Source organism: Eschrichtius robustus, chromosome 19 (genome assembly GCF_028021215.1).
Source record: "Eschrichtius robustus isolate mEscRob2 chromosome 19, mEscRob2.pri, whole genome shotgun sequence".
Taxonomy (NCBI): domain Eukaryota; kingdom Metazoa; phylum Chordata; class Mammalia; order Artiodactyla; family Eschrichtiidae; genus Eschrichtius; species Eschrichtius robustus.
The window spans coordinates 64,920,337-64,946,124 of record NC_090842.1 but is presented as its reverse complement, the minus strand read 5'-3'; the positions used below and the strand labels follow the sequence as shown (position 1 = coordinate 64,946,124).

The 25,788-nt window shown below is 46.2% G+C and overlaps 1 protein-coding gene, 1 long non-coding RNA gene and 1 pseudogene across 8 annotated transcripts in view; 2 read left to right on the top strand and 1 right to left on the bottom strand.

Annotated features, from left to right (window-relative positions):
• Positions 1–20,458, top strand: part of LOC137753006 (zinc finger protein 665-like) — an 82,468-nt gene extending 62,010 nt beyond the window's left edge. For 2 of the 7 annotated variants that reach the window (XR_011071344.1, XR_011071349.1), the window contains 2 exons: positions 12,752–12,877; positions 18,675–20,458. The gene's annotated coding sequence lies outside the window, so the exon portion shown is untranslated. Of the gene's footprint in view, positions 1–2,900; positions 3,093–12,751; positions 12,878–14,120; positions 14,764–18,674 lie in introns of those variants that run through there. The other 5 variants (XR_011071350.1, XR_011071351.1, XR_011071348.1 and 2 more) reach the window with 4 other exon arrangements.
• On the bottom strand, positions 1,807–25,267 carry LOC137753069 (uncharacterized). Its single transcript, XR_011071374.1, has 3 exons — positions 25,194–25,267; positions 2,836–2,926; positions 1,807–2,698 (listed from the first exon to the last, which is right to left on the bottom strand). It is a non-coding gene; the product is annotated as an uncharacterized lncRNA (long non-coding RNA).
• LOC137753543 (NADH-ubiquinone oxidoreductase chain 5-like) lies at positions 20,339–23,091 on the top strand (annotated as a pseudogene).
• Positions 25,268–25,788: the final 521 nt, after the last annotated feature.

Sequence of the window (25,788 nt, the reverse complement as noted above, 5' to 3'; positions counted from 1 at the left end):
AACTGTAAGGGGTCCTGTGAACGATAATGCTTACAAATTACATAATCTAGAAGATACAGGTAAATTCATGAAACATACAACCTACTAAGCTCCTATCTTTTTTTTTTTTTTAATTGAATGCAAACTAAGACCACTTGACTGTTACTGAAATGAATAGCCCAGTTTGCTTTTTTTTTAAAGAAATTCACGTTCTTTTATTTATGGCTGTGTTGGGTCTTCGTTTCTGTGCGAGGGCTTTCTCTAGTTGCGGCAAGTGGGGACCACTCTTCATCGCGGTGCGCAGGCCTCTCACCATCGCGGCCTCTCTTGTTGCGGAGCACAGGCTCCAGACACGCAGGCTCAGTAATTGTGGCTCACGGGCCCAGTTGCTCCGTGGCATGTGGGATCTTCCCAGACCAGGGCTCGAACCCGTGTCCCCTGCATTGGCAGGCAGATTCTCAACCACTGCGCCACCAGGGAAGCCCTAAGCTCTTATCTTTAATAAAAAAATTGAAAAGAATTATAACTAGAGAGGTTCAAGCAGTAATCAGAAATTTCAAGCAAGGAAAAAGCCAAAACCAGATCACTTCACTGCATAATTCTACCAAACCTTTACAGAAGAATTACCTCTAAGCCTGATTAAAATAAAACTTCCGAAGAGCTGTAGAGGGAACACTGGCAAACTCATTCTGTGGAGCCTGCATGATTCTATACCAAGCCCAGAGAAAGATACACGAAGCACAGAAAACTACAAACCAATATCCCCGATGAATACTGAAGCAAAAATCCTCAACAAAATAGTACCAAACCAAAATCAACAACACATGAAAATGATTTTACATCATGACCAAGTGGACTTTATCACTATAAAAAAATCAATTAATGTGATACACCACATTAACAGAATAAAGGAAAAAAACACATGATCATCTCAGTTGATGCAGAAAAATGCATTTCACAGAATTCAACTATGTTTCAAGATATAAAAACTCTGGGAATTCCGTGGCAGTCCAGTGGTTAGGACTCAGCACTTTCACTGTCATGGCCCAGGTTCAATCGCTGGTCAGGGAACTAAGATCCCAACGCAAGGCCAAAAAGAAAAAAAGAGAGATACAAACACTCAACTAGAAAGCTTTCCTTCTCAGATCAGGAAGAAGGCAAGGATACACACTGCACTACTGTCCAGCAAAGTACAGAAAGCCCTCACCAGAGGAATTAGACAAGAAAAAGAAAGATACCCAAATTGAAAAAGGTAAAATTATCTTTTTTCGTAGATGATAACTTTTTTAAAAAAATAAATTTATTTATTTATGTCTGCATTGTGGCCTCGTTGCTGCACACGGGCTTTCTCTAGTTGCAGTGAACGGGGGCTGCTCTTCATTGCAGTGTGCGGGCTTCTCGTTGCGGTGGCTCCTCTTGTTGCGGAACCTGGGCTCTAGGCGCGCGGGCTTCAGTAGTTGTGGCACACGGGCTTAGTGGCTCTGCAGCATGTGGGATCTTCCCGGACCAGGGCTCGAACCCGTGTCCCCTGCATTGGCAGGCGGATTCTCAACCACTGCGCCACCAGGGAAGTCCGATGATAACTTTTATATGTAAAAACAGTAAAGATTCCACAAGGAAACTGCTCAAGAAACAACTCTAGGGCTTCCCTGGTGGCACAGTGGTTGAGAATCCACCTGCCAATGCAGGGGACACGGGTTCGAGCCCTGGTCTGGGAAGATCCCACATGCCGCGGAGCAACTGGGCCCGTGAGCCACAATTACTGAGCCTGCGCGTCTGGAGCCTGTGCTCCGCAACGGGAGAGGCCGCGATAGTGAGAGGCCCGTGCACCACAACAGAGTAGCCCCTGCTCGCTGCAACTAGAGAAAGCCTGCGTGCAGCAACGAAGACTCAATGCAACCAAAAATTAAATAAATAAATAAAAATTTAAAAAACCTCTAGAAAAGTTGCAGGATACCAAAAGTCAATGCGCAAAACATACCACGAAATAATCAAGATGGTGTGGTACTGGCATAAACACAGATATGTAACGTAACAGTACAGAACGCCCAGATTAATTTTGCATATAGGTAAAATGCATTTTCAAAGGTGCCAATACCACACGATAGAAAAAGGACAGTCTCAGTAACAAACGGTGCTGGGAAACTGGGTATCTACCGGCAAAAGTATAAAGCTGGAACCTTACCTGCATCAGAATGAGAAACTTCTGTGTGTCAGAGGAGGCAACCAACACAGTGAAAAGGTAACCTCCAAGGACTGGAGATGATCAAAATGGGTTAAGAATCTCCATATGTCAGAGATTTAGGTTGATTTCAAAGTTTAAAATCAATAATAGAATGAAACACCCTCTCTATCAGTGATGTATCGCTGAACTTTCCATTCCATTACCAATCATTACAATTTTTAAATCAGTGACACACCCATTTCGCTTCTAATGCAGCATGAAAAGTCAGAACGTATTTGCTGTAATTAGTTTGTTTCCTACAATTTACCAGCGTAAGTGCATATTATTACCAGACTTGCATGTGCAGCTTCTTTATCCTGGTTTACAGAGAGCAGACAGTGCATCCTGATGGGGCCCCTCAACAATCCCTGCTGCCCAGTAGCACTGACACCACGTCTCCAGTCCATGGGTGTGAAGTCCTGCCCAGTGGAGACTCCTCACAAGTTCCAGGTCACTGGGTCATGGGGAGACGGGATCTAAGTGGAGATGACAGGCCTTGAGGGAAGGAACCGGGTGACAGTGAATGTACAGGTGTCAGGCGGGATACTTCAGAGTCAGACAAGATCAGCGAGTCCAAAGAAGGGCATTTCAGGAAGGACAGACAAAACAATCAACTGAGAAAAAGTCTTTACCTGAAAAAGAGTCATTCCAGGCTCCTTTTCTTTCCTCTTCCTCCTCTTCCGGGCTTCCTACCCAGGCAGCAATACTCTTTAGAGGTCTATCCTGAGAGTTGAAAACAGGCTGTTTAATGCTTGGAATCAACACACCCCCTTCCTGAGTCACCACCACGCACACAGGGAAGACCTCAGCATGCGGAACAGACAGTCCCGTGCTGCCCACTGTCCCAGGAGGGGCTCAGGACAGTAAACTCCCACACAGAGACCAACAAGTAAGTTCCTACACTTTTTTTTTTTGTTCAGTGCATGACATCTTTGAAGATCAAATAGTGTAGCTTATCCCTTTTTTAACTGAAGTATATATATATTGAATATATATTTTATTCATTCATTCATTTATTTATGGCTGCATTGGGTGTTCGTTGCAGTGCGTGGGCTTCTCATTGCGGTGGCTTCTCTTGTTGCGGAGCACGGGCTCTAGAGCACAGGCTCAGTAGTTGTGGTGCACAGGCCTAGCTGCTCTGGAGCATGTGGGATCTTTCTGGACCAGGGCTCGAACCCGTGTCCCCTGCATTGGCAGGCAGATTCTTAACCACTGCACCAACAGGGAAGTCCCTATATTTTCTTTTTCAGATTATTTTCCATTATAGGTTATTATAAGATACTGAATATAGTTCCCTGTGCTATACAGTAGATCCTTGTTTAATTATTCTATATGTAGTAGTGTGTATTTGTAAATCCCAAACTCCTAATTTATCTCTCCCCCTCCTTCCACCTTTGGGAACCATGTTTGTTTTCAATGTCTGTGAGTCTAGTTCTGCTTTGCCAATAAGTTCATCTGTACCATTTTTTTAGATTCCACATATAAGTGATATCATATGTGTCTATCTCTGTCTGATTTACTCCACTTGGTATTGTTACCAAAATGCAAGTCCCTGTGCCTGACGCACAGTGAGGCCGAACAATACCAAAACGTTGCGGTTTGGAACAGAAAGGTTTGCTGCAGGGCCATGCAAGGAGATGGGTGGCTCATGCCTTAAAAACCCCAAACTCCCTGAAAGCTTCCAGCAAAGCCCTCTTATAGGAACGGTGAGAGAGGGGTGTGGTTAGTTGTTGCAGACTTCTTGGTGGCAGATCCTTTGTACTTGAGGTTAGGTCATGGGCAGGTAAAGATGTTCCTGTAAACCTCCACCAAACAAATGTTACTCTCTGTCCTGACAAGAAAGGGGAAGGTGCCAAGGCACACCTTTCACCCTCCGAGGTCCAGGCCTGGCTAAGAGAAGGGGGTCCCTGCAGGGGGGCCAGTTACCCTGCCCCAGAGCATTCATCCAGAACCAGGTTTGGGGCCTACCGCCAGTGCCCAGGCCTGGCTAAAGATGATGATCTCAGTTGGCAGCTCCCTCAGGGCCAGGTCCCCAGACCCTGCCCAGCTGTGACTGCTGAGAGAGCCAGGCACCCAGGACCCAACTGGCCCTCCGGCTCCTCTGGCCGCCCAACTTGCAGCAAGGGGCCAGGTCCCGCAGACAGCAGCCCATGCAGACTGCCGCTGCCATTAGGTCGCAGAGGCGGGGATGGGGGAGAGGGTCACCGCTGCCTCAGGGCCCGGGCAGTGGGCGGCCTTGGCGAGGGCTCTGGAGCCCCGCAAGACACACCCCCAGCCTGTTCCCTCGGCCTCCCAGCTCACCTGCTGGCCCAAGGAGAAGCGGAGGGGAGAAGGCCGGGATCCCTCTCTTACTTCACTCTCCGCAGACATTTGGCTGAATGGGTCCACTAAATGTCACTCATTGACAGTTGGTCGCTTGAGGGAGGGGCTCACAGTGGCGCCGACCAATGGCTGAATGGGAGCTCTAAGGCAACTCTAACCGTCCCTTCAGTGGTCTCCTGGTAACCGTTGCCTGGTAACAGGGGTGGGGGGCACAGCGTGCGCCAAGGGCCCTGTGCTAAGGGCTGCGCACTGCTGGGCTGTATTATAGTGTGATCACCTCCAGGTCTCCACCTGCACTGCTCTGCGTTTCCATTTCATTCTGTTCATCGGTCTCCCTGTTGCTTTCCATGTCTCTGTCTTTCTGTTCCCCTCTACTCTCCTGCTGTTTCTCCCCTCCTATTTTCTCACTCCTGTCCTGCCCCACTCTGGGACTTGTGTCCCCTATTGATGCTCTTTCTCCCCGACCTTTCTGATGACCTACATCTCTATGTATTTCTGCCTCTTTCTTCCCCCATCTCTGCCCTCTGGTTACACCCCTTCTGTCCCTGTTATTCTCCCTGCCCACTCTCCGGCGCCCCCTGGTGGCTGTGCTTCCTTCCTGCTCGCTCTCTTCCTCTGCTCTCCTCGTTTCTCCTCTTCTTTTCCCCTCCCAGCATCAAGCTTCTCTGTAGGACATGGGTTCAACTCTTGTATCCCCTCCCCCGACTCTCCATGGAAAATGCCTCACCACCGTGGACGATGCTGTTACCACTGATCAAGAGCTCCTCTCGTATTTTGCCTTAATCCCTTCACCTTCATCTCCCTGGAGATCCCGGTTTTCTATACACTCTATTTTACCCATCTGCTACTTTCACTGCTTTTTCTTTCATTCTTACCATCTCTTTGCAAGACACTCACCCAGCCTCTACACTGCCCTCTGACCTTGCCTGCTCTTTTCCCCTCTCAGTCCCTCTCTGTCTCCCCTGGTCCCCTTGCCCACACAGTCAGAGGATGTGGGATGGAGTAAGATGCCTGCTTCCTGGGAAAACACTGATGAGATAAAAACTCACAGTTTAAGGCAAGACAGGAAAAATTTAAACAAATTTTTTCACTGCCCATTTTGGCCTCCTCCCTCCCCTCTGGTGTGCACTGTGTAAACCAGACCTCCCCAATGGCAGAAATATCTTCTCAACCATAAAGATCAATTTTTATCCCTCTGGCCGCAGCCATGTAACATCCTCAATCCTCTAAAGGGTCACAGTGAGACAGGAAGGAAGGTGGCAGGGCACAACCATTCAAAGAATGAAGAGGGGGACACAAGCATTGAGAAAAACAGGATATGACAAAAACTGGTTAGAACCAACTAGGCCCAAAATGGCCGAAGATTCGACTTCCAGTGGACCTTGAGCCTCGTTTCCCTCTCAGGGTAATATTAGCATATGCCAAACGACGCGCCCACTGGTGCCATGACAGTTCCCAGGCTGCCCATAAAAGCCCAAAAAGTGGGCAGTGGCCCAATCCCCAGAAATCCTGCCCCTTCCCTAAAATAGTTAACTATTCCTCCCACTCATTAGCATCTGAGATTACCCAGCCCATAAAAACTAACCAACCCCACATCCCAGGGCCACTCTCAATTTCTTTTTTTTTTTTTTTTAAACATCTTTATTGAAGTATAATTGCCTTACAATGGTGTGTTAGCTTCTGCTTTATAACAAAGTGAATCAGTTATACATATACAATATGTTCCCATTTCTCTTCCCTCTTGCATCTCCCTCCCTCCCACCCTCCCCATCCCACCCCTCTAGGTGGTCAAAAAGCACCGAGCTGATCTCCCTGTGCTATGCGGCTGCTTCCCACTAGTTATCTATTTTACATTTGGTAGTGTATATATGTCCATGACACTCTCTTACCCTGTCACATCTCACCCCACCCCCTCCCCATATCCTCAAGTCCATTCTCTAGTAGGTCTGTGTCTTTATTCCCGTCTTGCCACTAGGTTCTTCATGGCCTTTTTTTTTTTTTTTTTTTTTTCCTTAGATTCCGTATATATGTGTTAGCATACTGTATTTGTTTTTCTCTTTCTGACTTACTTCACTCTGTATGACAGACTCTAACTCCATCCACCTCATTACAAATACCTCCATTTCATTTCTTTTTATGGCTGAGTAATATTCCATTGTATATATGTGCCACATCTTCTTTATCCATTCATCTGTCGATGGACATTTAGGTTGCTTCCATGTCCTGGCTATTGTAAATAGAGCTGCAATGAACATTTTGGTACATGACTCTTTTTGACCTATGGTTTTCTCAGGGTATATGCCCAGTATTGGGATTGCTGGGTCGTATGGTAGTTCTATTTGTAGTTTTTTCAGGAACCTCCATACTGTTCTCCATAGTGGCTGTATCAATTTACATTCCCACCAACAGTGCAAGAGGGTTCCCTTTCCTCCACACCCTCTCCAGCATTTATTGTTTCTAGATTTTTTGATGATGGCCATTCTGACCGGTGTGAGATGATATCTCATTGTAGTTTTGATTTGCATTTCTCTAATGATTAATGATGTTGAGCATTCTTTGACACCATGCACAAAAATAAACTCAAAATGGATTAAAGACCTAAGTGTAAGGGCAGACACTATCAAACTCTTAGAGGAAAACATAGGCAGAACACTCTATGACATACATCACAGCAAGATTCTTTTTGACCCAGCTCCCAGAGAAATGGAAATAAGAACACAAATAAACAAATGGGACCTAATGAAACTTAAAAGCTTTTGCACAGCAAAGGAAACCATAAACAAGACCAAAAGACAACCATCAGAATGGGAGAAAATATTTGCAAATGAAGCAACTGACACTCTCAATTTCTGAGAAGGCCCGTGTTCTGCCTACGGAATGTGCATCTCTTTGAATGAACTTGCTTTCACTTTACTATGGCTCGCTCTCGAAATCTTTCCTGCATGAAGCCAAGGACACTCACTTGGCAGTCGGCCCCGGGGGCTCACACATGTCCTAGGACATGCTGTTTCCTTCTCCTTCATCAGTAGTGACTCAGCACTCACCTTTTATGTCTAGACATCTTCAGTGAACTTTATGTACAATAACAATATATCATTTACCTTAAAGATAACAATTGGTGCAGAACAGACTGTTCAACAGACCTGGGGAGATACTGGGCCGCACCTAATAGAAGTTCTTTTAAATACTTACTTATGACCTTATTAATGTTACTATACTACTTGTGTTCTGCCTATTTTACAAGATTGTTTCTTGGGCTTCCCTGGTGGCGCAGTGGTTGAAGAATCTGCCAGCCAATGCAGGGGACACGGGTTCGAGCCCTGGTCTGGGAAGATCCCACATGCTGTGGATCAACTAGGCCCGTGAGCCACAACTACTGAGCCTGCGCATCTGGAGCCTGTGCTCCGCAACAAGAGAGGCCGCGATAGTGAGAAGCCCGCGCACCACAGTGAAGAGTGGCCCCTGCTCGCTGCAACTAGAGAAAGCCCTCGCACAGAAACGAAGACCCAACACAGCCAAAAATAAATAAATAAATTTAAAGAAAAAAAAAAAAAAAAGAATGTGATCTTTCCATTAAAAAAAAAAAAAAGATTGTTCTTGCATTGCCAAGTGTGTGACTGAGCCTCCGGTAAAAATGATGACTAGGCGACTTGAAACAAGCGACCAAATACACAGTCTTATAAGACCAATGATTTGAATAGTATAACTCTAAATATGGGAAGAAGCAACAAGAGAGAACCATTTCCTGGACCACAACAGGCTGGGGAGACACACCATGCAGAGGCTTTGGCTGCTGTTGCATCAGGGGCAGGGCGCGTGCAGGGCGTTGCCGGCGCAGTCGGTGTGGCAGTGGCCCTGGGGCCGCAGTCCAGCCCCCGTTTGCCCACTCGCCCCCTTGGCTGGCACGGTCACCGAGTCTGCAACAACCAGCCACGCAGCACCCCTCCTCTGTATAAAAGGAGCCCGAAATCTGACTGGGGGAAGACGGCTCGTGGAGACACTGGTCCGCCGCCGCCTTTTCCGAATGAAAAGTCGCTATGCCGTGCGCCAGCAACTCGCCTCTCAGTTACCGGCCTGTCATGCAGCGAGCAGAACGACCTTGGACTCATCGATTTTGGCGGAGCTGGCCGGGAGCCTTGCTGCCTGTGGTCAGCCCCGGTGGGGAATTTTCGGGTAAGGCCCTAGCAGCTGACAGGACCACTTGTCCTGAGGATCTTCCCTTCAAAATCCCCTGAAGCGGCACCAGCTGCCCCAGCACTTGGCAGTGGGAGCAAGGAATCGACATCTGGTAGCTCCATACCGATGGAATCGATGGGCTCCAGACAGTAGGAATGTCTGACGTGTACAACTCGGAACATAACTGCCCTCTCAATTTGGGCTTTTCCTCTAAGGGAAAAGCCAATTTGTTTTGCATTTGACTGGGGTACCCTGTTGGAGAGGGGAATTTTTTGTTGGAACTCTGTGAACCAATTTGTTTGCTTTTGTTTTGCGTTCATTCACGATGGAATTTGTTTGTGCCTTTTGTGTTTTGTTGCTCTTGAACTTATAAATATATCTGTCCCTAAGGAAAGTCCTTTGGGGCGTGTCTTAAATGAATGGGCAAAATATAGCTGTGGGCCTATGACTAAAAAGAGATGATATTCTATTGTATAGTGTGTGGCCCCAGTATATGTTAGGATCAGGAGAGCAATGGCCCTTGAATGGCTCACTTATTATGCAATCTTGCAATTAGAATTGCTTTGTGAAAGAGCAGGTATAAATGATGAGATTCCATATGTAGAAGAATTTACGCTATTGCATCATGAGGAAAAGAAGTCAGACAACTGCCGCCTTACGGTACAGGGGTCTGAAAGGAAAACCAGGGGAAAATCTGTTCTACAAGAGGGAGAGGGAGAAAATGAGACTGAGAACACGTCATTTCAAAACACTGGCCAAGCAGGCTGCACCAGTGGTTGTTCCGACTGCCCCCATGCCACCAACATATTCATTCCTTTCACCACGTCCTGTTTCCCCTACTTATGGGGACCAATTAGATGTTTCTATGTTAACCTCTGGGGCACAGGGGCCTAGTTTGTATCACCGTCTGTGACCCAGGAGGGCACCCCATTTGACCAGGAGCCACTTCTGGAGCAGGCAATTTCCCTTGCACCGATACCCTGTGAGGCCTTAAGGCAGATGGCCAATCAGCTGGGAATCTATGGATGCACAATCCATTCTCAATTTGATTTATTTAACTGGAAAAACCATAACCTACATACCTCCACATGACTGAACTTTTCACTTCTATCTTTGTCACTCACCATCCCTCTTGGGGGGACATTCTCACCCTTATGAATATGATGCTTACTGGGGATGAAAGGAGGATGGTCATTGACAAGACTAGAGAGGAAGTGCACTAGCTCCATCTAGCGGACCCAGGTGGAACTCCAGAAGCAAATCTGGCAGTTCCTCCTGAGCCTGACTGCGAACCTAATAACGGAGATATGCCGCGCCTAGAGCGTTACAGGAAGTGTATCTCAGCGGGTCTTCGACAGGGAGTAGCTAGGCAACAGAGCTTAAACAGAATTCAAGAGATACACGAAAAACCCAATGAGGATCCATCAGAGTTTCTAGAAAGAATTTATCAAGCTTATAGGCGCTACACTGATGCAGACCCTGAGGCCCCCCAAAATCGAGAATGGTAAATATGACCTTCATTGGGCAAAGCGCCCCAGATATAAGAAGAAAATTACAAAGTTAGATGGTGCATTTGGAATGAACCCTTCTCCATTGGTAGATGTTGTTTTTAAAGTGTTCAACAACGGGGAACAACGAAAGGAGCTCTTTGCAAGACTTAACGCCACTTATCTGGTGGCAGCACTGGATCCCCGGAAGGCGAGTAGCCTGGAGAGAGGTGAGCCCCGTTGGGGAGGGAACAATGTGCTTACTGTAAGGAGGAAGGGCATTGGAAAAAAGACGGCGCTCGGCTAAGGAATAAGAAAGAAAACAACAAAAGAAAGATGGGAGCCTCTCCTACGGTAGAGAGAGAGCAACGCTCTGAAGATGTCCCACAGGAGCCCCGGGTAACTCTGACAGTGGCGGACAAGTTGATTGACTTTCTGATAGATACGGGTGCAACATATTCTGTGATAAACAGCACGGTGGCACAGAAAACATCTCAGTCCATCCCAGTCACAGGCGTTTCTGGAGAAGGACAAAATTGTTCTCTCATACAACCTCTAGAATGCCAGTTAGGGGACCTCACCCTGAAACACAGTTTCTTATATATGCCGGCATGTCCAATCCGTCCCTCTTTTGTAAATTAAGCACTCAAACAACTTTTTCGCCAGAACGGCCTGACATCAGGGTCCCACGGGAGCACACTGTAAGCCTAAAGATGGTGCTCACAGACGCCCCAGAAAAGGAGGCTGAGCTCTCACCCACTCCACCCCCATTCCCCCGCTCCAGGTCTGTGAAAAGGTTAAGGCAGAAGTGTGGGTCGATGGCACCCCAGGGAAGGCCAAAAATGCATGGCCAATACAAATCATGTCAAAAAGGGACTCTGGGGGCTTCCCTGGTGGCGCAGTGGTTAGGAATCCGCCTGCCAGTGCAGGGGACATGGGTTCGAGCCCTGGTCTGGGAAGATCCCACATGCCGCGGAGCAACTAAGCCCATGTGCCACAACTACTGAGCCTGCGCGTCTGGAGCCTGTGCTCCGCAATGGGAGAGGCTGTGACAGTGAGAGGCCCGCGCACCGCGATGAAGAGTGGCCCCCGCTTGCCACAACTAGAGAAAGCCCTCGCACAGAAACGAAGACCCAACACAGCCAAAAATTAATTAATTAAAAAAAAAAAAAAAAGGACTCTGGAGGGAATTCCCTGGTGGTCCACTGGTTAGGACTCGGCGCTTTCATTGCGGTAGCCCGGGTTCGATTTCTGGTCAGGGAACTAAAATCCCGATCCCGCAAGCCGCACAGCGTGGCAAAAAGAAAGGGATGCGCTGGGACACCTAATCTACAACAATACCCTCTGAGCCAAGAGGCCCAAAGGGAATTTAGCCAGTTCTCAAAAAGTTGGTTTAATCAGGTTAAACCTTGCAGGTCCCCATATAAAATCCCTACCCTCCTAGTCAAACAGCCGAACTCAACAGAGTATCTCTTTGTCCCAGACTTGAGGGCTATTAATGAAAAAATCCAAGATTTGCACCCTGTGGTACTTAATCCATACACTCTGCTCACAACTATTCCAGGAGCAAACAGCTGGTTCTGTTTTTGACTTGAAGGATGCTTTTTTTCTGCATTCCTATTGCAGAAGAATCACAGCAGCTGTTTGCTTTAGAATGGCAGGACCCAGAAAGACAGGTAGTCCAACAGTATTGTTGGACGGTCCTGCCTCAAGGATTTAAGGATTCCCCTACCTGGTTTGGGGAAATGTTGGCTAGGGACCTTAGAAACTTAATATTGGATGAAGGACTCTTCCTCCAAAATGTGGACCATTTGCTCATAGCGAGCCCTACAAATGATAAGTGTCTACAAAATACCATCAGAACCCTGAACTATTTGGCCAACTGTGAATGTAAGGTCTCCCAGAAAAAGGCTCTAGTATGTAAGCAACAAGTCACGTAGCTGGGTTTTATCCTTTCCCAAGGGCAGCAGGGTCTTTTGCCTGATAGAAAACAACTGCAGGCTTGGGAACACCCAAGAGTTGCAGATAACTGAGGGCGTTTCTGGGAATGGCAGGATTCCGTCGGATCTGGATCCCGAACTATAGGCTCAGAGTAAAGCCCCTCTATGAGGCTTTAAAGGGACATGATTTTGAGCCCCTTACTTGGACTAAAGAGTGCCAAACAGCCTTCGAAACAATAAAAACAAAGTTAGTCTCAGCTCCGGCTTTGGGACAACCAGACTGAAAGAAACCTTTCAGATTATATATATCCATGACAGACAAATCTTGGGGTGTTAATTCAAACTCTGGGGAATATCCTTTGACCTGTTGCCTAATTCTCAAGACAACTAGAACACACTGTTAAGGGATGGCCACCTTGCCTTTGAGCTGTAGCAACTCCTTGCAACAGACTTCTGGAAGCTGAGCGGTTTACCCTGGGCAACCCACCACTGTGTATGTCTCTCACCATGTCCTTTTCTTTACTGGAACAAAAAGGGGGGCTACTGGCTGCCTTCTGGGAGAATGGGAAAGTACCAGGCCATTCTCTTAGACAATCCCAGTGTAACATTTCCGGTCACTGCAGCCCTAAAGCCAGCCACCACTGCTCCCGACCGTTGCTGCACAATCCCCAGAGCACAGCTGCCTGCACGTCGTGGAGCTGGCGTACTCTAGCAGACCAGATGGAACGGACAGCTCCTGGCTGAGGCAGGTACGGAACTGTTCTCAGTTAGAAGCAGCATCATGGACCGAGGTAGGTGACGTGCTGGGTATGTGGTGGTAATCCTTGAAAGGATTGCTGAAGCAAAAGCCCTGCCCCCAGGGAGCTCAGCTCAGAAGGCAGAAATCATTACTCAGACAAGAGCCCTACTACTCCCTGAAGGCAAGCGAGTAAGTATATACACAGACTCTCGCTATGCGTTCTCCGTGGTGCATGCTCACGGCGCAATCTGGAAAGAAAGGGGGGGGGCTCCTCACTTCAAACAATAAAGACATAAAACATGCTTCTGAAATCTTGTCACTATTAGAAGCAGTCCACAAGCCCTCACAAGTGGCCGTAATGCACTGCCCAGGCCACCAGACGGGTGAGACTCATATAACAAAAGGCAACCGGTTAGCTGACCAGGCTGCAAAGAAAGTAGCAAAGGCAGGCGATTACCAAGCCATCTCAGGGTCACTTCTCCCGCAGAATGACTTGTCAAAATACCAGCCGGAATATTCAGGAAAGGACAAGGAGAGGGCTGAAGAGTGGGGATTCACTCTTGATCACACCTCGCCTGGCTAGAAATGTAGTGCACATGGAACTGACTTGATTTCTGAGGCACTCGTGGACACCGTGCTGCAGCACATTTGTAACAGTACCCACCACGGGAGAGGTGCCACCTTACGATGGATTCAGAAATATATAATGGGGCCTAACCTACAAAGGGCCATCCAGGGAGTCACTCAAAATTCCATGATTTGTGCTGAAAATAACCCAAATACTGCTGTCAGATCTCTCCAGATGGGGAGCCAACACAGAGGACTCCACGAGCCACCAAGGACTGGCAGATAGACTTTACTCAAGTTGATAGGGACAGAGTAAAGGGACAAAGTAGGCGATTGAATAGTTAATCCCACTAGGGGACTGCAAGTAAAGAAAAAAGCGTGGGAGACCCCTGTAAGTTAATGGTCACTCAAGAAAGCAGGTTCGCTTAACCACAAAACCATGCAACAGAAGCCTGAGACATGCCCCCGAACAATAAAACAATGGTGGCATGAGACCCACATCTGCCCAGTGAGCTCAGTAAGTTGATGATTGCTAGTCACGCTCCTCTGCGCACACTAAAAACAAGTATATAAGGAAGAGGTGACATTATGCTGAAACCTGAGATGGTTTATCATATTTTAGTATACGTTACCACCTTTTCTCCTCATTTCCGTTGCTCCATGACAGTCCCAGTTTGACTCTGCAGGGACAAGAAAAATCCCCCACCCGATGTGGAGGCGGAGCTGATGATGGAAGCTTGACGTCTACTCAAGAATGAGGAAGAAGGTGGTCCTCTCCTCCTCCCCGCTTTTCCTTTGATTATAAAACAGGAGCCCACTAAGTTCTCGGGGCAGCACCCTCTCGCCCACCCGCAAGCCTCACAGGCGTCCTAGTCTAATAAATCACTTTGCCTCTCGCTGAAGAATGAGCTCCTCAGAGCCCCCCAAGACACATTTCAGTGGTTTCGGCTGGCGACCACAAAGGGGCAGTGGTAAGATAAGAAGGAGGGGGGTCGGGTCCTAGAGGGGCCGTGGATGCCAGGAGGACTGGGGAGGACACTCCCCCAGTGTGTGCCCCTTTTAGGCAGCTGGTCAACCCCGAATGCTTTAGGACTCTGATGAGAGATGTAGGTACAGACCAGAGGAACAATGCTATGGATGTTTAGAGACACGGAACCAGAGGAATGCTGGCAGTCAGCATGGCTGGCCACAGGAAGATGCTACGGATGTTTAGGGACCCGGAAGGACACGTACATTCTAGGTCTGTCCCTGTTATACTCAAGTCTGTAAACTTAACTGTTCCAACTGTTATTTATAAACTGATAAGTTTTGTATTGCAATGCCTGTCTTATGAACAAGTTTTAAAATGAAACTATGAGATCTCTGTCTGTCTGGATAGATATGTGTCTTACGTGGTCTTGTCTTTAGATAGTATTGCTAAGGTTAATTTGTAAAAGAGCTCAATTTAATTGGCTTAAAAAAAAAAGTAAGTGCTTACAAATTAAACATTTCTGAATATAAGAGAAACTAAGCTAAATGGATTTCAGGTTCACATGACCTGAGAAATATTTAATTTTAAATTAATATCTGGTATTAAAGTTTGTTGTTATTAAAGTTTGTTAATTAATACAGACATGTCTTTAGAATCATCAACATTAAGCACAGTATTTTTATTGTACCTGGGTTTCCTGAAAGTCACTAAGTTCATACTATTTTTGTTGTAAAATCTGTCAGCAAGAAAATTAACCCCTCATTGTCAGACTTTTGCCGTACTGATGTCCTTGTAGCATGGCCACAGTCTGCTCCTAAATGAGAGAAATTAAATGGGTAAATAGTAGCTGCAAATTGAACAGTCAGGGCTATGGGAAATCCAAGACAGCCACTTGGCTCTTCCCGGATCCCTGGCAAACCCCATTTTTTATTTAATGGTTTAAACCCTTTCTTGGCTACAAGGTTGATGCCCTCACAGTGGAAAAAAGAATGCTTTAAAAACGTGTTTTTTGGGCTTCCCTGGTGGCGCAGTGGTTGGGAATCCACCTGCCAATGCAGGGGACACAGGTTCAGGCCCTGGTCTGGGAAGATCCCACATGCCACGGAGCAACTAGGCCCGTGAGCCACAACTACTGAGCCTGCGCGTCTGGAGCCTGTGCTCCGCAACAAGAGAGGCCGCGATAGTGAGAGGCCCGCGCACCGCGATGAAGAGTGGCCCCCGCTTGCCACAACTAGAGAAAAAGCCCTCGCACAGAAACAAAGACCCAACACAGCCAAAAATTTAAAAAAAAAAAAAAAATTAATTAATTAATTAATTTTAAAAAAAAGGTATCCAAAAAGAAAAACATTTAAAAAAAAAAACGTGTTTTTCACTTGGGTATAGTTTCTATAAATTTTAGTGGTCAAGGCAACCACTTTACTGGACAAATTATAATACAAGCCTATGTTATTAATTAACCAGACTTATTTTACAAACAAATTAATCTTATTTTGGCTATATTTGGTAAAACTGAGGGTTATTTAGAAAAGAAAAAATTATGTTTCAACAGATATTAAATTTTAGTTTTGCTAATTGAGGTCAGTTATCTACTGTCTTAAAACTCACTTTTCAAATAGCTCTTTGTTGCTATATTATTCTAAAGCTTAATTGAGTTAAGATATTCTAAGCTTGTTTCTGAAGCTGATCACTGTAATCTATCTCTGGATGAAGATTAGATGCCCATAATCTATAACCAGGAGATTATACATACTAGAAAAAGCATCATTTAAAGGACCGTGTCCATCCTAGATAAAAGGCCTCTTAACAGGTATTCTTAAGCACGTCATGCACAAGGAAACTGAAGGGAATCAACTTCCAAGACTTAAGGTACTTTTCCCCCAATTACTAGAAGTGCCTAACAGAGGAGTGCCCTGATCTCAGTCTTCCCCTCCCTACGACCCTTACAGGTGCTGACCCTTTATTTCCAATTTAGTCAGACCAGTTCCCAATCATTGTTAACACCACTGGGGACACCTTCTGTACTGTTCCTTTGGGACAGTTTCTTGGCCATTAACACCAGGTTGGGAGACTACTTTGGAGGGGATACATCTAAAGTAATAAGTACAAATCTTGATTAAATTGCACGGTGGATTTTGACAAGGGAAGGAAACTTTTGGATAGCTAACTATTGCTCCAGTGGAAGGCGCTATAGCCATGGAAGTGGCTGCTCCAATAAGGGCTATCTCACAGGCAGGAGCCCCTCCTCCAGCTGAGGCCCTTATCCCAGGGGAAAGCGCACCCAAGGGTGAGGAGAGAGGCCCCCACCATATTCAGGAGCTCCTTCTCTGTACCCCAAGGGGCCCAGTCTTGGACCAACTAGCACCCGCAGTGGCGTAAGTTACCAACCAACTGCCCCTACCGTTCTGCCTCAGAGAGAAAGTTCCTGATGGAAATCAAGGAAAAATAGAAGTCCGTGTGCCTTGCTCAATGTCTGATCTAAGTCCGGCAGAAGATAAATTGGCAAGTTTTTCTGAGGACCCTGAACTTTTCACGAAGGAGTTTACCTGGTTAATGCGATCTTTTGATCTCACTTGGGGGGATTTGCAGACTTTACTATCCCGTGCTGCACCCCAGAGGAAAAACAGTGTTTAATATTGGCAGCCAGAGCCCAAGAGGGCCAGGCAGTACACCGGGTGGGGAACAACGCTGTCCCCAAGGCAGATGCACGATGCATTATCAGGTAAATTCCACTGATAGGGACAGATGAGACCATATGATTGTTCAGTAGAGGCTATGAAAAAATTTACAGTGAAACCTGTCAATTATGAAAAAGTGAAAGAAGTCCAACAGGGGTCAGATGGAAATCTGATAGTATTTCAAGAAAAGTTAATAGAAGATTTTAAAAAGTATATAACTGTGGATCCCTCCTCCCCAAGGCACAGGCCCTTTTGGCTATACATTTCATAGCCCATTCTGCCCCAGACATCAGGCGCAAGATTCAAAAAGCAACTGCTGGCCCTCAGACCCCTATGAGTGATTTGCTCCAAATGGCTTATTCAGTTTTCTATAATAGGGATATGGCCGAAAAGGCTGAACGCACCCAGAGAAATATATACAAACGGCCCAAATGATGGTAGTGGCTTTGTCCACTCAGAGCCCACCGAAGGGGAGGCCGGCCTTTCCGGGCCAATCTGGCTGTGGTGGACCACAAGGCCCAGGGGTACCCAGACAGGACCAGTGTGCCCTGTGTGGACCAAAGGGACACTGGAGGAAGGCCTGTGGCACGCGCCCTTTACAAACAGCCAGGGCACTGGAGGAGGGAGTGCCCCAGACGCCAGAGAGTGACGGGGGCCTCTGATGGTCTCACAATCAGAACACTGAGGGGGCTCGAGGCCGAAAGTGGCTCTGCCTACAGATACCGTGTACATCACTAGTGTCGAGCCCTGGGTGGTCACTAAGTGGTGGGCCATGATAGAATTTCTCATAGACGCCGGTGCAACCCTTTCAGTCTTAACCCAAAGGATTAGAAGCCTTAACAAGTATAAGAAATACGTAATGGGAGTGTCGGGAAAGAGACAGGGGCACACTTTCCCAGAACCCCTTTTGTGCAACAGCAATGGCCGGTCATTTCTACATTGCTTTCCATTTGTGCCTGATTGTCCTCTTTTTTTTTTTTAATTAAGTAATTTATTTATTTATTTACGGCTGTGTTGGCTCTTCGTTTCTGTGCGAGGGCTTTCTCCAGTTGTGGCAAGTGGGGGCCACTCTTCATCGAGGTGCGCGGGCCTCTCACTGTCGCGGCCTCTCTTGTTGCGGAGCACAGGCTCCAGACGTGCAGGCTCAGTAGTTGTGGCTCACGGGCTTAGTTGCTCCGTGGCATGTGGGATCTTCCCAGACCAGGGCTCGAACCCGTGTCCCCTGCACTGGCAGGCAGATTCTCAACCACTGCGCCACCAGGGAAGCCCCTGTCCTCTCTCTTTAATGCAAGGGACTTACTAACTAAATTAGGGGCCACCCTGTCTCTCGAGGGACAAGGAAGCCACCCTTATCACCAAATGATATTAACAAAAAACAACAGATTAAATCTATAACTGAGATAAAAAACTCAACAGAGCCTGAAGTACGAATCATTGAGGTTCCGGGCCTAGCTAAAAACAGATTGAGGCCTTAAGTGATCCTCTTCCAGATTTGGAAACTGTTTGGGAAAAATGGTTTGCATCTTCAAACTTATGGTTACAATCGCTTTTAAGGACTCTTCGAATGCTTACTGCTCTATTTACGTCTTTTGTAGACTCATCCCCTGACGCTTAACATCCAGGAGGGCTAAAGGATGGTGCTGACCAGAGTGACACTGACTTGCCATTCTCCCAACAAGAACGGACAGCCAGGTGCTTTATTCCTTCCAGGCAGGCCTAGGTCCCATCTCACCTCGCTCCTTACCTCCATTTTAAGCATAAAAGGGTAAACACCTGGAGAGGGGAATGATAGGGACAGAGCAAAGGGACAAAGTAGGTAATTAAATAGTTAATCCCACTAGGGAATCATAAGTAAAAAGTATGGGAGACCCCTGCAAGTTAATGATCACTCAAGAGGGCAGGCTTGCTTAGCAATAAAACCATGCAACAGAAGCATGAGACACGCCCCCGAACAATAAAACAATGGTGGCAAGAGACCCACATCTGCCCAGTGAGCTCAGTAAGCTGATGACCCCTAGGACACTCCTTTGCCCACACTAAAAACAAAGTATAAGGAAAAGGTGACATTATGCTGAAACCTGAGATGGCTTATCATATTTTAGTATATGTTACCACCTTTTTGCTCATTTCCATTGCTCCATGACAGTCCCAGCTTGACCACGCAGGGACAAGAAAACTGCCCCTCTGGACGCGCAGGAGTTTTCCCTTGATTATATAAAACTGTAGCTAAGTTCTCGGGGCGGCACCCTCTTGCCCGCCCGCAAGCCTCACCAACGTCCTTATCTATCACTTTGCCTCTCACTGAATTCTTTCTGTGCTGAGACGTAAAGAACCAGAGCTCCCGGGAGCCCCCCGAGACACATTTCTGCAGCATCAGAATGCCTCGAGCCACAGGAAATTTCAGGTATCTGCTTGTGTTTGTGGACACTTTTTCAGGATGGGTGGAGGTATATCCCACCCAGACAGAGAAAAAGCCTCTGAAGTGGTTAAAGCCCTCAAGGAAATTATCCCCTGATGTGGGCTGCCTAACATCCTTCAAAGTGATAACGAGTCTGCTTTTGCCTTGAGCAAAACCCAACAAGTGTCTAAAGCACTGCAAATTAATTGGAAGCTACATTCATCCTGGAGACCACAATCAACAGGAAAAACTGAGAAAATGAATCATCCATTTAAAAAGGAGCATTGCTGGGACTTCCCTGGCAGCCCAGTGGTTAAGACTCCGAGCTCCCAATGCAGGGGGCGTGTGTTCGATCCCTGGTTGGGGAACTAAGATCCCACATGCCACGCAGCCAAAAAAAAAAAAAAAAAAAAACAAGACCCTACTCCTGAAAGGCCTAGAGAGCAATGGGTTGGTGAACCTTAGAAGACAAGGCTGCCCACTGGACCTGGGAATGAGCATTCCTAGCACCACGGGACAGACTGATCACGAGATGCCTCCCAAATGTTGGATGAAATTAAGACCGAAAGGGAACGGACTGTAAAATAAAGAATGTTGCCCATCATCCAGTTCTACAAGATTCAAGACATTAGCCACCGCGGTCACTGACCTGCAGCCGCCCTGACAGGAATTCAGGGCAGACAGCAGGAGGCGGCACTCCCTGCTCTGGGAAAACTGGCAGAACCGGCCTTCAGACAGTCAAGCATTTTCAGGAAAAATTTTTATGAACCTGGGTTCTTACATCTTACCGTAGTTAGCAAAGCACTAAAACCATTAACTAAGCTGTGTGTTCCTCAAGAACGGCAGTGAGCTCCTACCAAGATGTGTGCCTGGCGGCCTGTACCCCTCGCCGACGTCGGCCATCCACCAGCCTCGCCCCTTCCCTCTTCAGCACAGTTCTTGCAGCTCTCTAAGGACTGTCTCCTGGGTTATGATCCTCAGGTTGGCAAAAATAAAATTTTCACTTCTTTTTTAGATTGACTACTGATTATTTTTCCGCTGACTACACATTTTCCAGCGGGTGGAACCTAGGAAGGAAGAACACTGGGGTGTCACACGCCTGGCCCAGGTCAAGTCCCCCTTCGCGGGGTGAGGGGAAGGGCTGACTAGGAAGGGGAGGCCAGGGGAGCAAAAGGACCGGCCTGAGGAGACGTGAGGACAGAGGGGCGGGGAGGGAGGGAGGGGGTCTCCGGAGAGGGGTAGGCTCTGCAGAACCCCAGGACCGGGGAGAGACCTCTTCGGGGCCACCGGCCTGCCCTCCAGGGGCCGAGGCTGGAGGTGCGCATTCACCTCGCGGAAGAGGACGTTACATTGGGGGGGGGGGCGGGGGAGGTCGTAAAGGGTTTTATGGAGGAAAACGACCCTAAAGGCGATGTCTACGTGGACCGGAGACCGAAAAGCTGAAGGAGGCAGATACACGCATCATATCAATAATATTAAGCCATCGTTTACACATCGTAACTCTCCACCCGTTACCTCTCTTACTCCTATCATTAAATCCCCAAATCATTTCAGGACCTTATACTGTAAGTATAGTTTAAATTTATAAAAGAACAAAACACTAGATTGTGAATCCAGTAACAGAAGACTAAATCTTATTTACCAAAAAAGTATGCAAGAACTGCTAATTCACGCGTCCATACCTAACAGGATGGCTTTTTCAAGCTTCTAAAGGACAGTAGTTATCCACTGGTCTTAGGAACCAAAAAACTGGTGCAACTCCAAGTAAAAATAATAACTTACTCACCTCCTTTACACTAGTCACACTATTCATACTAACAATGCCGATTATAACAAACTCCAGCATTTACAAAAGTAATATATATCCATCCCATGTGAAAACCACTACCTCGTATACTTTCATCACCAGCCTGATTCCAAAAATGACATTTATTCTTACAAGACAAGAAATAATTATCTCAAACTGACACTGAATCACAATCCAAACCTTAAAATTATGATTTAGCTTCACAATAGATTATTTCTCAATGTTTGTGCTAGTAGCACTAATTTGTCACATGATTATAGAATTTTCAATATGATACATGCACTCAGATCCTAATATTAATCAATTTTTAAAATATTTACTCCTGTTTCTTATCACAATACTAATTCTTTTCCCCGACCAGGGATGGAACCCAGGCCCTCGGCAGTGAAAGCACGGAGTCCTAACCACTGGACTGCCAGGGAATTCCCACAATACTAATTCGTGTTCCCACTAACAATCTTTTCCAACTTTTCACTGGATGGGAAGGAGTCAGAATTATGTCTTTTCTACTTATTGGGTGATGACGTGACAGAGCAGATGCAAATACGGCCGCTCTTCAAACAATTTTATACAACGCACTGGAGACACCGGATTCACTGTACCAACAGCATGATCTCTATTCAACAAATCTTTATACTACCCGATAGGACTTGCATTAGCCGCGACTGGAAAACCCGCCCAAATTGGCCTCCACCCATGACTTCCCTCAGCAACAGAGGGTCCTAGTGCCGTCTCAGCCCTACTCCACTCGAGCACGATAGCTGTAGCAGGCATCTTCCTACTTACCCGCTTTTACCCTTTAATAGAAAATAATACATTTATCCAAACAAGAACATTATGTTTAAGAGCTATCACCACATTATTTACAGCAATATGGGCTCTTACCCAAAACGACATTACAAAAATTGTTGCTTTCTCCACTTCGAGTCAACTAGGCCTTATAATAGTAACAGTCGGCATTAACCAGCCTCATCTAGCATTTCTCCATATTTGCACACACGCCTGTTTCAAGGCTATACTGTTCATGTGCTCTGGATCGATTATTCAGTCTAAATGATAGATAAGACATTCGAAAAATAGGAGGCCTATGTAAAGCAATGCCTTTCACCACAACAGCCCTCATTACTGGAAGTCTCACGTTAACAGGATACCACTCCTCACAGGCTTCTATCCTAAAGATCTTATTACCGAATCCGCTGACACGCTGTATACCAACACCTGAGCCCTCTCAATAACCCCCGTCGCCACATCCCTCACAGCTGTCCATAGCACTCGCGTTATTTTCCTCCCACTCCGAGGACAACCCTGCTTGTCCAATTAATTTTAATTAATGAAGACAACCCACTCCTAATCAACTCTATCATCTCACACATCTATTAGCTAGAAGCAGTTTCTCTGGATTTCTTATCTCCAACAGCATTCCCCCAACAACAATCCCACAATTAACTGTGCCTCCTTACTTGAAACCAACTGCCCTTGCCGTAACCATCCTAGGCTTTATTCTAGCACCTGAAATCAACCTTGCTGCATAAAATTTAAAACTTAATTATCCCTCAAACTTCTTCAAAATCTCCAAACTCTTAGGATATTTTCCCACTATTATACACCACTTTCAGCAAGCCAAAAATCAGCATCTTCCCTGCTGGATTTAATTTGACTAGAAAATATCTTACCAAAACCCACTTCTCTTACTCAAATAAAATTTTCTACACTTGTATCAGACCAAAAAGGCCTAATCAAACTATACTTCCTTTCATTCCTCGTTATCCTTACCCTAAGCATAATAGCATTTAATTACCATGAGTGACCTCTATAATAACTATAAGCAATGACCAACCAGTAACAATTACCTTGAATCGACTACCATAACTATACAACGCCGCAATATCTATAGCCTCCTCACTAAAAACTCCAGAATCACCTGAATCATCAATTACTCAGTCCCCCAGTCCATTGAACAAATACAATTTCTACTTCCTTGTCCTTTAAAGCACAGAAAATTCTATCACTTTATCAATTTTCTACTGTAAATTCTATCATTAATCCCAAAAGAAATATACCTAAAACAGTTTTATTGGAAACTCAAATTTCAGGATATTGCTCAGTAGCCACAGCTGTTGTATAACCAAATACTACTAACATTCCCCCTAACGAAATTAAAAACACCATTAAACCCAAAAGCGAACCACCAAAATTCAACACAATTCCACAACCAACACCACCACCCACAATCAACCCAAGTCCACCACAAATAGGTGAAGGTTTATTAGAAAAAGCCACAAAACTAATTATAAAAATAGTACTTAAATACAATGTATGTTACCATTATTCTTACATGGAATCTAACCACGGCCAATGACATGAATAATCATCGTTGTATTTCAACTATAAGAACACTAATGACCAACATCTGAAAATCACACCCACTCATAAAAATTAGCAACAATGCAGTCATTGATCTTCCAGCTGCATCAAACATCTCATCATGATGGACCTTTGGTTCTCTATTAGGCATTTGTTTAGTTCTACACATCTTGACAGGCTTATTCCTAGCAATACATTACATTATACATCAGATATAGTAACTGCATTTTCATGAGTAACACATCTACCAAGATGTAAACTAGAATCATCTGATATCTACATGCAAATGGAGCTTCCATGTTTTTTATTTGCCAATTCATTCATGGAGGACGAGGCTTATACTGCAGATCCTATACCTTTTCTGAAACATGAAATACTGGAATCATTTTACTATTTACAGGTATAGCCACAGCATTCATAGGCTATGTCTTACCTTGAGGACAAACAGCATTCTGAGGAGCAACACTTATTACCAGTCTTCTCTCAGCAATTCCCTATATCGGCACAAGCCTTGTGGAACGAATCTGAGGTGGTTTTTCAGTAGCCAAAGCAACTCTAACACAATTCTTTGCCTTCCATTTTACCCTCCTCATTGCAGCACTAGCAGCTGTTCACTTATTATTCCTTCCAGAAATGGGCTCTAATAACCCCACAAGAATCTCATATGACATAGACAAAATCCCATTTCACCCCTACTATACAAAGACATCCTAGGTGCCTTATCACTGATTCTAATCTTAGTATTATTCTCATCTGACCTGCTAGGAGACCCAGACAACTACATCCCAGCAAATCCCCTTAATACACCACCACATATCAAGCCAGAATGATACTTCTTATTCGCGTACGCAACTCTACGATCAATTCCCAATAAACTTATAGCACTAGCTCTAATTTTTTCAGTCTTAATCCTAGCATTTACCCAGTACTCCATACATTGAAACAACGAAGCATAACATTCCAACCCCTCACCCAATGCCTATTTTGAGTACTAGTAGCAGACATTATCGACACCTGAATTGGAGGACAAACCCTAGGGCACCCGTTATTATCGAACAACAAGCATCCATTTTGTTTCTTTTAAATTCTAGCTCTAATACCAGTAACTAGCATCATTGAAAATAATCTCCTAAAATGAAGAGCCTTTGTAGTATATTTATTATCCTGGTCTTGTAAACCAGAAAAGGAGAATAATAGACCTAAGACTCAAGGAAGAAGCTCCACTATCAGCACCAAAAGCTGAAATTCTACTTAAATTATGTCCCGAACATTTGTTACGGGACGTTTACAAAATTAAGTACCATGTCGGTATTAAAATGACTTCTTTTTTCTACAAGTTACTACGTATTTCGTGCATTATATGTATTACCTTTGGATTTTACACCGAAGGGAAATCAGACCCCAGGCCTCTCACGGCCACAACTGAATTAACTTAGGGTGGAGGAGCGGGAGCGGATATTTTAAGGTCCGTAGCGACCCCAGACCTCGGATATGGAGAGGGGACCACCAGGCGCAGGTTTAACTAGAAAAAAACGGTTAACTCACACTGCCCACCGCGACCTCAGCTCCGCGTTCTCTGCTTCGGGATCTGCAGCAAACTGCGCGACCGTGGAGTAGGGACGCCAGAGGCGGCTGGGGGCGGGGCCTGAGCAGAGCGCCACGGGGAGGGGCGGGGCCTGAGCAGAGCGCCACGGCGAGGGGCGGGACCTGGGCAGACCGCCACGGCGAGGGGCGGGGCCTGGGCAGACCGCCACGGCGAGGGGCGGGGCCTGAGCAGACCGCCACGGCGAGGGGCGGGACGTGAGCAGAGCGCCACGGCGAGGGGCGGGGCGTGGGGCCCAGGCCAGCGCCTAGACCGTGAGGGCGGGGCGGGGCGGGGCGGGGCGGGCGCTGGACGTTTCTCCGTTTGATCTTGTCTGGGTTTAGGAATGCTTGAGGGTCTTGTGTTGCACCATCGCTTCCTCCTTGGTTTAACTGTTTGTAACAGTTTTAAGGTCAAAGCTTAAAGTAGTGTGGGATACATATGTTGGAAACTAAGATGTTTTCCTCTTAACAAGTTGAAAACTGTTTAAGTCAACTGAACACGAGTCCTGCTGGTGAGGCTGCAGCAATTCAGAGGTCTGGGAACTGAAGTCTCGGT